This window comes from Gossypium raimondii, chromosome 11 (genome assembly GCF_025698545.1).
Source record: "Gossypium raimondii isolate GPD5lz chromosome 11, ASM2569854v1, whole genome shotgun sequence".
In the NCBI taxonomy this organism is placed as follows: Eukaryota; Viridiplantae; Streptophyta; class Magnoliopsida; order Malvales; family Malvaceae; genus Gossypium; species Gossypium raimondii.
Window position 1 is genome coordinate 29,695,757 of NC_068575.1, and position 13,488 is coordinate 29,709,244.

The window sequence follows — 13,488 nt, forward strand, 5'->3', positions numbered from 1 at the left end:
AATCAACAATTGTGATTCTTCATAGTTTTTCTTTTAAGGGAAAAAATCGAAGAAATAAATGTGAACCATGTACCAGGTAGGGTCCCAGGAAAGGAAGGTGAGTCGTATTCGGCCGCTTAAAAACCAAGCTTTCCTTACCAGATCTAATCCTAGTCATGCACCTTCTCATTACTACACTTCTTATCATTAATTGATCGATTGTGGATAATTTCAAACATATATATATCAAAATTATATTATTAAGAATTACGAAACCTAAAAATATAAAGAGATGAGTAATAAAATAAAATCATTTGTAACACCCATACCCCGTTTCTATTGTCGGAATAGGATACCAAACGTTACTAGTCAAGTTGGAACAGTTAAATAATGATTTACGTTCAATAATCAATTCAATTACATAATTACAAGAAATATTCAATATGAAAAAGATCATTCAGTTTTGGGCGTTAGATCGAGATTTCGAAGCTCTAAAAATAAATTATGAACATTCAGGGACGAATTCAAAACAAATCAGAACATTTAGGAAAAATTGAAAATTTTTAACTTAGGGGTCACACGGCCGTGAGTCCAGGCCGTGCGATAGAGCTCAGACCATGTGGCTTCAAACATGGTCGTGTCACTATCCTACATGCCTGTGTGAAACCTCAAATGCCCGTGTACATAGACCGTGTAATTTTTTTATTTGGATCACACAGCCATGTGTCAATCCGTGTGACATTCGATGTAGGGTCACACAACCGTGTCGCAGGCTGTGTCTCAGCCCATGTTGAAACTGCACCTATATTGTTTTTCAACACGCCCTAGGCACACGCTTGTGTGCATCACATGGCCATGTGACAGGCCATGTTCCAGGTCATGTGCAACACCTCTAACCCGTATCCGTCGCCAGAACAGGGTTAAGAAGCATTACTAGACTAACAGAGTAGTAAACCATTAAATTCATACATCAATGAAAACATAATCTAATTACACTCAAATACTTTCATAATGCCCCTTAATTAAGCCCTCAAGGCCCTAAAAATACATTAAAAATAGTTCAAGAACTAAATCAGAAACATTTGGAAATTTTAGGAAAAAGTTGAAATATTTGGACTGTAGGGGTCACACAGTCATGTGGCCAGGCCATGTGAACATTCGAAATAGGGACACACGGCCATGTCCTAGCCCATGTCAATGCCCATGTAACTCACTGACTTAGGTCACACGACCAAGCCACACGCCCGTGTGCCAGGCCATGTTGCCCTCAAAATGGCCTCACAAGCTCTTGTGCTAGGCCATGTGCTAAGCCGTGTAACAGCCTGACTTATATGCCTTGAACCTACAAGGGACACACGGCCATGTTGCAAGGCCGTGTGTCACACACAACTGAGACACATGCCCGTGTCTCAGGCCATGTAGACCTAAAATGTACTTTAATCAACAGGTTTACCATTTCAATCTTACTTGGAACTTAAGCAAAACCATTTACCAAACAAATTACCTATCCAAATTGACTTTAATCATGCCAAAAACTTACAAAAATCAACCTGATTCTGTGCCTAACCAATGTACCCTTATTGGTACTACAAGTATACATAAATTTAAGTCAAAACATAACTTCAATTCAACCTATCAATTCATTCAAGATATTATCTATCAACACCAACTCAAACATACCATATCTTAGCTAATTAACAAAAAATTCATCACATACTCTTTTAACCATTCCAACAAGTATCAAATGGCCATACTAACACATATTGATAAGGCACCAAAAGTACCAAAAGAAAATCAACCAAAGCAATTTGTACAACCAAATTCATATTCAACTATTTACATATCCAAAACATTAGTATCTTCATTCAACCTATTACATGCCATATAATCTGAAATAAACTTTTCAAAAGCTACCAAATTAAGTTGGATTGTGTGACTTGAGTGCTGGTCCGATTGTCCAACTTTTCGAGTATCTACAAGAACAAAGTTTTACACAAGTATGAGCTTAGTAAGTTCGACGTAATAAATAGATAAATCTTACCGAAGTGAATACAACAATTTAAAAAGTAGTATAACAACCATGAAAGTTTCTTGTCATCCACAATCCCAATTGGTAATTCATAACTAATCAATTTAAATCCCAAGAATATATGAAAAAAATTCATCAAAATTACTCAACTAGTTAACCTATCGAGATTTTCAATCTGATGAACAACTTACGGATAATAGTACATTGTCAGTCCAACCAAACACACTAGATGCTCACCTAAGCCAATCCCTCCAACACACTAATGCTCATAAAAGCTAATACAACCATCACACCAATGCTTATAAGAGCTAATCCAGCCATCACACCAATGCTCAGAAGAGCTAAACCAACCATCACACTGAATAGAGAGTATAACACGAGAAATCACAATAATTGTTGAACCTCGGTTTTCTTGGGTAATATGCAAAAAATGTTCCTCCAATACCATCTCCACTCCAACCATCGTAACGCACCAAAACACATCTTTACTCTGTTTGCGTTCAAATTAAGCCAAGGATAAAGTTCAATACTAAACTTCAAATTACCATCCATCATCATCAATTTAAAATAAATATATAAATTGTATCATGTTAGACTAAATAATTCATTTTGATGTTAAATTCTAAACCGTACGAACTTACTGTAAACTGAAAAATATATAGGATTTTTCCTATATAATTCATCACCTTTTTACTTAAATTTGTTGTTAAAACCAAGTAATTGTTTAATAAATTAATGAAATATGCGAAAATATGAAATTAGGATATGGAAATTATTAAAATGTGATTTTATACTTTATTATATAGTTTTCGTGAATAAAATGGCTTATTTTATATTAGTTTGAGCATATTATATTTTTAAGCTATAAAGTAGGTCATGCATGATTAAATTAAATAATAAAATATAAAGTTAAATTTAATAATTCATTTTAAATATTTCATTAATAAATTGGGTTTTAATTAATTAAGTAAATTAATTAATTGAAGTGGTTAAAATTATATTACTTGGTCCTCTAAACTATCTACTATTTTTGGACAGGTTTGAGAGTTTTCTCCTAATTGCAAAACTGTCCAAATTAGGGACCAAGTCAACCCAATTTTCAGGTGCACATGGCTGAACACAAATCAATTTTTGGTTTAATTACACAAGGTCCTTGAAGAGTTAAAGAAATCAGAGATTTTCCTGAAGATTTGCTGGTGACCGAGTCTTAGTCCTGAGTTGTGGTGGCACTCAAATTGACCAAGAATCAAGCAGAATCAGCCACATTTCCTCAATTCATGGCTAGCCATCCTTGGAAGAAGTTTCAAAAGATGGACACTCCTATTTTTAGTAAACTAGCTCCCTTGCCTCACTTATAAATAAGAGCTCATTTCTCAGTTTTTCAATCATCCCTCACTCATTCATCATTCTCTCCTCTCTTAACTCTCTTAGCTACCTTTCCCCTCACGCCTATCATCATCCTTGCATAAGGATTTTTAGCAAAATTAGCCTCTTAAGGAACCCTTGGCCGGCCACCTTGGAGAACCATCAGCAAAGGAGAAAAGCAAAGAAGCGAAGGAGCCTCGTTAGTCAAAGTCTTGGGTGACAGCCACTCTGAATTGGGTTTAATCTTTCTTTTCTTTAATTTAATCTAAAGATGTTTGCTATGGGTTCTTTGTTCTTTTTTTACAACAATGTTAGCTTAATTTTATTTAAGCTAAGATCCATTGGAGAAAGCCTTAGATCTTGACCCTTTGGAAGATGAAGAAGGAGAAGAAAACATGGTTTTTATGGAAGCCAATAAGGGAAATTTTATTCAATCCACACGGTTTGAACCATTGGAGTTGGAAGTCAAAGAATTTTTGCAACCCAAGTTGTCAATTGAAGAACCACCTAAACTCGAACTAAAGGTACTTCCTTCCCATTTGAAATACATTTATTTTGGTAATTGTTCTACTTTGTCTATGATTATTTCAGCGAAACTGACGAAAGATCAAGAGGAGCAACTAATTTGTTGTTCTAAAGAAATTTAAGAAAGCAATTAGTTGGACCATAGTTGATATTCAAGGTATAAGCCCTTCTTTTTTCATGCATAAAATTATTTTAGAAGAAGGTTAAAGAGCTCGAATTGATGGGCAAAGAAAGCTCAATCCTATTATGAAAAAAGTTGTGAGAAAGGAAGTGATCAAATGGTTAGATGCAGGAATCATCTATCCTATTTCAGATTGTTCGTGGGTAAATCTGGTGCAGTGTGTACCGAAGAAAGGTGGAATCATGATTGTTGAAAATGAGCGTAATGAGTTAATTCCAATAAGAACTATTACTAGTTGGAGAATTTGTATTGATTAAAGAAAGTTGAACAAAGCCACTCGGAAGGACCATTTTTCGTTGGCTTTTATGGATCAGATGTTAGATCGACTGGCAGGTAATGAATTCTATTTCTTTAGATGGCTATTCGGGATATAACCAAATAGTTGTAGCCCCGAAGGACCAACATAAAACAACCTTTACTTGTCCATACTGTACGTTTGCTTTTAGGCGAATGCTTATTGGTTTATACAATGCACCTGCAACTTTTCAACGATGCATGATGACAATATTTACTGATAAGGTCAAAAATTTTGTTGAGGTTTTCATGGATGATTTTTTTGTTTTTGGTAACACTTATGATATATGTTTGAGTAATTTGGCTAAGGTACTGAAGAGATGCAAAGAGACGAATCTTGTCCTTAATTGGGAAAAATGTCATTTTATGGTTAATGAAGGGATTGTCTTAGGTCCTAAGATCTCAAAAAAAGGAATTGAAGTCGATAAAGAAAAGGTGGACGTAATTGAAAGATTATTGGCCCCAATTAATGTGAAAGGAGTCAGAAGTTTTTTAGGCCATGTCGGTTTTTACCGAAGGTTTATCAAGGATTTCTCAAAAATTTCTAAGCCAGTGTGTTTGTTGTTAGAGAAGGATACAGTGTTTGATTTCAACAAAGTATGTTCAGAAGCTTTTGAAGAGCTGAAAAATAGTTAATCTCAGCCCCAATAATCATTACACCCGATCAGAGCACACCTTTTAAGTTGATGTCCGATAAAAGTGATTATGTTGTTGGAGATCTGATGGGTCGAAGAAAATAAAGTGTTCCACCCCATTTACTATGCAAGTAGAACCTTGACAGGAGCCCAAATCAACTATACGATAACTAAAAAGGAACTATTTGCTATAGTTTTTACTTTTGCAAAATTCCGCTCATATCTTATAGGTACCAAAGTTACAATATTTACTGACCATGCGGCCATTAAATACTTGCTCATAAAGAAAGACGCAAAACCAAGCCTAATTCGTTGGATACTTTTACTCCAAGAATTTTACCTTGAGATCCAAGACAGAGACCCCCTTTATTAACATAAAAATTTAAAATTAATCAAAATAAATTAAACTAGAAGAAAACAAACATTTTAAAACTTAATTAGAAAATTTCTTCTTAACAAATTACGTTAAATTAATTCCCAGGAAAGGTTGGAGGGGTCACAGTTGTCCCGCTTAAGTTCCAATCTCCTTAGATAGAATTAATTAAATGTACTTAATTAAGAAAATAAATTCTAATTATTTATTTATTTACAAGACGAGTTCATGAAAAATCAAGGGTCTGTTAATGTGAACTAGGATTCAACTCGCTCAACTTCACCATCCCAATAATGTTTCACACATTGACCATTAAATTTAAACGTACCTCCATAATTATTGCATAATTTAATAGCTCCATAAGGATAAAATCGGTTGATGGTATAGGGTCCTTTCCATCGGGATTTCAGTTTCCCAGGAAATAACTTCAGCCTTGAATTAAACAACAACACCTTCTGACCTTCTTTAAACCACGAAGTTGTATATGAGTATCATACCATCTCTTTGATCTTTCTTTGCATATTTTGGCATTCTCATAGGAAAACAACCTCTGCTCTTCAAACTCATCCAGTTGTAACATCCTTCTCTCACCGGCTTGCTTAAGATCAAAATTTAACTGCTTCAAAGCCCAGTGCGCTTTATTCTCCAATTCTAATGGCAAATGACATGGCTTTCCAAAGACTAACCGATAAGGAGTCATTCCTAACGGAGTCTTAAATGTTGTTCGATAAGCCCATAATGCATCATCGAGCCTTCGAGACCAATCTTTTCTGCTAGGGTGTACTACCTTTTCAAGGATACCTTTGATTTCACGGTTCACTCTTTCAACTTGCCCATTAGACTGGAGGTGATAAGCAATAGCAATCTTGTGCTTCACATCATATTTATCAAGCAACCACTAAAGCCATTTGTTCACAAAGTGAGAACCTTCATCACTAATAATATCTCTTGCTGTCCCAAATCGTGTAAACACATGCTTATGTAGAAATCGCATGACTACCTTAGCATCATTTGTAAGGTATGCTTCAGCTTCAACCCACTTGGATACATAGTCCACAGCAACTAAGATGTATTTGTTCCCATACGAAGAAGGAAATGGGCCTAAGAAGTCAATGCCCCATACGTTGAATAATTCAATCTCTAAAATATTTGTTAAGGGCATCTCATTCCTCCTTGATATATTTCTGGTTCTTTGGCACTTATCGTAGTTCTTTACATGAACGTAAGCATCTTTAAATAGTGCAGACCAAAAGAAACCTGCTTGCAAAATCTTTGCTACAGTATGTGAACCACCAAAGTGTCACCCATTTGGAGATGAATGGCAATGATACAAGATCTTAGCAATCTCGCTTTCAGCTACACACTTTCGGATTATATTATCTGCACACTGTTTAAACAAAAATGGATCCTCCCAAAAATAATACCGACTATCATGAAGGAATTTCTTCCTTTGTTGGTATGTCATTTCTCGAGGAATTATTCCACATGCAAGATAATTGGACAAATCAACAAACCAGGGTATTTCATGAATTCGATCTACCTAAAATAAGTGTTCATCTGGGAAATTCTCGTTGATAGGCACACATGACTGAGTTACCTCATCTTGCTCCAACTTCGACAGATGAACAGCTATTTGATTTTTGACACCCAAGTACTAATCAGTTTCTCTTTGTTGAATAAGTCTGTATATAAAATTTTGAATTTGAGGCCTAAGACAGCAGAAATGAGGGAAAATCCACACCTAGTGCCGCCACTTCCATTGTTTGCTGCCCAAGTAACCTTACTGTGGCTAAATTTTTGCTACATGTTGCCCTAATTTTTCCCTATATAAACCCTTTTTCATTCTACTATTTTCATATATCTCAAAGCAATTTGCTTAACTCTAAAAATCCCAAACCTCCTTCTTGTGTCACTAGCCTCAAATCCCAAAAGAAACCCCTAGTCTTTTTCTTTTCTTTTACCGAGACCATCTAGTGTCACCGCAAGAGAATCACCGGAGCATCAACGTCGCTGCCGCACGTAGCCGTTATCATTGCTGCACACCACCATTGCTGCCGCACATTGCCATCACCACCGTAAATCCCTCGCCATCGCAAGGATTGCCGAAGCAAGTTCTACCCTCTTTTACCGAATTCTTTTCTGTCCATTAATAATGGGAAAATTATCCTCAAGGAGATTCACGATTGTACTAAAAAGAATGTAGGAAGTGCTTATTTCCCATCATTAATCACTTCACATTGCTTAAGGGCTTGTGTTAAAACACAAGCAACTCTAAAGGGGTAGTATGTCCAAGGGGGCATTACAAGTCATGATCTTGAAAGGTTAGTAGAGAGAGTGCATGAGCTGAATCAAGGCAATCAAGAGGAACCAACTAAGCCAGAAACTGAAGAGTCAACAAATAAAATTCAAACTGAAGCTGATTCATTTACAGACACTAAAGAAGAAGAATCTGATAAGGAACCAAATAGTCATCAACCAGCTGAAAGAGCTGAAAACCCTGAACCTAGGGTTGAGCTAGAAGAAGAACCAATCAAGCTAAGTGTTGAACCAGAATTTACAACTCCAATGCCGACTCCTACAAGTACTTCAAAGAAATCGGAGCTGTCAATTATAATGGACATGTGCAAGTTCATGCACAAACAACAGCAAACTTACTGGAAATATGCAAAAATTACGGATGATTCAATTCAAAATACTTTTAAGAATATCTCTAAAACTTTTGTTCTTGAGTTCCCAGATGCTATCTTTGAGACATGGACAGAAGATACTAAAGATACAAACTGACAAAGGGAATGAGTCAGAAAAATAAAAGGGGGATTCTTGTCTTGTTATTTATTTAATTGTTTTTAGGTCTTTAGGAATTTATTTCGTTAGTAATTAGGATTTAATTTCTACAAAATAAAACATAGCAAGCATGAATAAATACTTCTTTAGAAAGAAAAAGACTAAGTGATGTGCCAATGGGAATGAACATGTCTAGGATTGGGTTATGAGGAAAGACTTGGTATTTAAGTAGTCTTATTAACTCACCTCTCTTTCTTTAAAACCCTACCTGGTGTTCAGTTTTCATTCATTACTTTGTTCTTGCAATGAGGACATTGCTTCTTTTTAAAGGGTGGTAAGGAAAATTGCTCAAATTTTTAAAATTTTCAAGTAAGTTTCAAATCATTTCTTTCATAAGTATGTTTTAATAAATGAATGTTTAGAGAAATTCTTTTTAATAAGATAGCTTGTATGCAAGCATGAATGATGATTTTATATGGGTGATTCTATGTTATCATAAAGAATGGAATGTTTTTATGACTTAGTCTTAGGTATTGTTTGCCATGAAAACTTAGTTTCTCTTGAGATTAGACATGCATGAAGGTTTATATCTTTAGAACTGACTTCGTATCTTTCTTGAGGTGAAATCCTAGGAGACATAAAAATCTAAAATGATATAGGCACCATTTTTCTTTGGATCATTTGAGCCTTTTCAAGCCCACCTTATCATATTAGACCCTTGAAACTATAATTTTGAGGTTAAAGGCCTATTCATTGTAATAAACCTACATTATAAGTCGTCTCTCTATCTTTTGAAGTTATCCTAATTTTATGCACCGTCTTAACTAAAGTTGTCTTGGTAATTAACATTTGAGGGAAATTTTCAGAAGATGTATGTGATCATGCTTAAAAAAAGACAAAGTGAAGAAAAGTTTGCTCAGTCTCCAAAACGAAAATATATGAGTATGAGTTCAAAATAAGTTTGGGGGAGTTCCAAAGGTTCATTTGAATAAAAATGTTGAATTTCGATAAATCTAAGACAAGTTAAAGGTTAAGATTTTGAAACTGAAATGTCTCATCTCTTAAAATCCCTACCTTTAACCGAGCCCCATTACAACCTTATAAAAGACCTATTGAGTTGATAATTATGTCACCTACATTAGTGGAGAAAAAGTATTAAGTTTAACATATGAAGATCATAAATAAGCCTTATGATTGTTTTGCTTGATTGATGAGAAATTGTGTTGAATGAAGAATATTATCTATGGCTGTGACATATATGCAAACTATGATTCATGTTGGCATATCTTGAAACTTAGAATAAAATTTTTAAAATGTTTGTATATGAGTTACTTGTTAATAAAGAAGATCTATGAGCATGAATTTATTGATGCTTGATTATGAGGCGAAGATTGATGCTACTTACACTCTTAGCAAAATTTGCCTTAGCAAGACCTTCTGTTGTTCATGAACATTACTCGGGACGAGCAATGATTTAAGTTTGGGGGTGTGTAAACTGAAAAATATATAGGATTTTTCCTACATAATTCATCACCTTTTTACTTAAATTTGTTGTTAAAACCAAGTAATTGTTTAATAAATTAATGAAATATGCGAAAATATGAAATTAGAACATGGAAATTATTAAAATGTGATTTTATACTTTATTATATAGTTTTCATGCATAAAATGGCTTCTTTTATATTAGTTTGAGCATATTACATTTTTAAGCTATAAAGTGGATCATGCATGACTAAATTAAATAATAAAATATAAATTTATATTTAATAATTCATTTTAAATATTTCATTAATAAATTGGGTTTTAATTAATTAAGTAAATTAATTAATTGAAGTGGTTAAAATTATATTATTTGGTCCTCTAAACTATCTACTATTTTTGGACAGGTCTGAGAGTTTTCTTCTAATTGCAAAATCGTTCAAATTCGGGACCAAGTCAACCCAATTTTCTGCTACACATGGCTGATCACAAATCAATTTTTGGTTTAATTACACAAGGTCCTTGAAAAGTTAAAGAAATCAGAGATTTTCCCGAAGATTTGCTTGAGATCGAGTCTTAGTCCTGAGTTGTGGTGCCACTCAAATTGACCAAGAATCAAGTAGAATCAGCCACATTTCTTCAATTCATAGCCAGCCATGCTTGGAAGAAGTTTCAAAAGATGGACACTCCTATTTTTAGTAAACTAGCTCCTTTGTCTCACCTATAAATAAGAGTTCATTTCTCACTTTTTCAATCATCCCTCACTCATTCATCATTCTCTCCTCTCTTCACTTTCTTAGCTATCTTTCCCCCTCATGTCTATCATCATCCTTGCCTAAGGATTTTTAGTAAAATTAGCCTCTTAAGGAACCCTTGGTCGGCAACCTTGTGGAACCATCAGCAAAGGGGAAAAGCGAAGGAGCCTCGTTAGTCAGAGTCTTGGGTGATAGCCACTCTTAATTAGGTTTAATCTTTCTTTTCTTTAATTTAATCTAAATATGTTTGTTATGTGTTCTATGTTCTTGTTTACAACAATGTTAGCTTAATTTTATTTAAGCTAAGATGATTGCTTTGATTAAATAATATTTATTTGATTCATGCTTATAATAGTTGTGCCTCAATCGATCATGTTTTCAATCAAAATCAAGTTTGTATTTAGTTCTTACGTGATTGAAATGCACTTGAATTAGCTGAGTGATCCTGACCAAACGACGGCTAATGGACACATAATTGAAATGCGCATGCTCAATTTAGATCCTAACCTGATTAAATTGTAGGTTGCACAACAACTCTGACCAAGCTCTGTTATCTGCATAGTTTTTAGATTTGAGTGATTCAAATGTTTCAAACCTGACACGTCCATGTTACTTCACATGAATACTTAGAAACCCTTAGTAAATAAGGATCAGTAAAACACGTATTTACTTGGTAAAGGATTCCGAAAGAAACCAATGTGGTTTCCAAACTCATGAAAGATCGAGTTGCCATGAATGTTTTTCTGAATATTATTAAGTATGTTGATAATAAATTGAGTTTATTTAAAGTAATTGTCCTAGTTTATTTATGTTATAATTGTTGCAAATTGTGTTTAATTTTACTAAAATCTATTTCATTCATATAGTTTGCATACTTAGAATAATTTGCATTAGGGATCATTGCATTTAGTTTAATATATTTTAATCACCACATCTCAACTATATTGTGTTTTTATTTACCAAATTGTAAATATAATTTTACAAATTAAGTGACTTAGCACAAATACAATCCCTGTGGAGATGATAAATCGATACTTACTTGATAACGACTGTGTACACTTGCACAAACCTACTTGTTACAAGTTTTTGGCGTCGTTGCCAGGGATTGTCAACTGTTGCCATAGTCTTTTTTTTCGTGAAATTATTTATTTTCAATTTGATTTATTTCTAGCTTTACTAACTTATTCTTTTTAATTCTTGTAATTTTCTTTTCAAGTGTTTATGAGCATAGATCGAATAATCGATTTACCCCCTGTAGACCCTGAAATTGAGTGAACTTTCAGACAAAGAAGACATGAATGAACAGCTTAAAGACAAGTCGAGATGAACCTTGGGGATCAGAATCAAGATCAAGGTAATGAAGTCAGTCATGTACGAAATCTTATCCTCATTGTCGATGATAGGGATCGATGCATTAGACAATATGCTCTGCCACTTTTTAGTGAGTTAAACCCAGGAATTAGAAGGCCAGAAATTGAGGCAACCCAGTTTGAATTGAAACCAGTGATGTTTCCAATGCTACAAATGGTGGGCCAATTTAGTGGTATGCCCACAGAAGATCCACATCTCCACCTTCGATTGTTTATGGAGGTGAGTGATTCATTCAAGATATCCAGTGTGACTGTAGATGCACTGAGGTTGAAGTTGTTTCCGTACTCATTGCGAGATCAAACACGAACATGGCTCAATTCATTGCCACCAAGTTCCATATCTACATCGCAAGAATTAGCAGAGAGATTTTTAGTTAAGCATTTCCCACCTAGCAAAAACGCTAAATTGAGGAATGAGATCACAACTTTCCAACAATTGGATGATGAGCATTTGTATGAAGCTTGGGAGCAATTCAAGGAGTTACTTCGTAAGTGTCCTCATCATGGGATTCCTCATTGTATCCAGTTGGAGACATTTTATAATGGTCTCAATGGACATACAAGATTAATGGTAGATGCTTCCGCGAATGGTGTAATTTTGTCTAAGTCTTATAATGAGGCTTATGAGATCATCGAGAGTATCACGAGTAATAACTATCAAGGGCCAACAAATCGAACAGCTTCAGGAAGACGTGTAGCCGGAGTTCATGAAGTTGACTCCCTCACTTCGTTATCAGCTCGGGTATCGTCTATTTCCTCTATGTTAAAATAGTCAGCCGCTAAAAGTACCAATAATTTTGCAGCTCAGTCACCAAGTCTGTTTGAAATAGTTTTCTGTGTGTACTGTGGGAAAGGTCATTCTTTTGATAATTGTCCATCAAATCCTGAGTCAGTGTACTATGTGGGGAACCAATACCAAAATAGGAGTGGACAAGGACCCCAGTCCAACTTCTACAGTCCTTCATGGCGTAATCATCCTAAATTTTCTTGGAGCAACTAAGGAAATGGACCGAACAACAACTTATTACAGCAAAGACCCAACCAATCTCAAGGGTTTAATCAGCAAGCTCCAAAACCACCTCAAGCTGAGGCATCAAATAGTTTGGAGAACTTGTTGAAAGCGTACTTGGCAAGGAATGGCACTTTGATCCAAAGCCAAGCAGCAACACTGAAGAATTTGGAAAACCAAATGGGTCAGTTTGCTACGGAGCTACGTAATAGACCACAAGGAACCTTGCCGAGTGATACTAAAAATCCAAGAAATTTGGGTAAAGAACATGTCAAGGCAGTGGCATTGTGAAGTGGTAAAATTCTAACACCCCGATTGATTGATGTCGAAGATAAGCCCGTTGAGAAGAATCAACCAGCTGTTTAAGTTCCTACACCAAAGGAATCAGAATCTGCAAAGTCTGACAAGGTAAACCCTGACTTAGTGAATTCAGATATTTTAACATCTTATTTGGATACAAATTTACCTACTCAGAAAAGTTGTTCGATTCAACCGAAAGTTCCATCACCTCCATATCCGTAAAGATTGCAGCAACACAGCAGAAATAGGAGGTTCAATTCAGGAAGTTTTTGGATATTCTGAAGCAGTTACACATCAATATTCCGTTGGTGGAGGCTTTAGAACAAATGTCGAATTATGTGAAATTTATGAAGGATATACTGTCCAAGAAGAAATGACTCAATGAGTATGAGACTGTTGCCTTGATAAAG

The 13,488-nt window shown here is 35.0% G+C and overlaps 1 non-coding gene across 1 annotated transcript; it reads right to left on the minus strand.

Moving 5' to 3' along the window:
- Positions 1 to 12,172: 12,172 nt before the first annotated feature.
- Positions 12,173 to 12,279, minus strand: LOC128035203 (small nucleolar RNA R71). The gene has a single exon (XR_008191604.1). It is a non-coding gene; the product is annotated as a small nucleolar RNA R71 (small nucleolar RNA).
- Between the last annotated feature and the right edge of the window lie 1,209 nt (positions 12,280 to 13,488).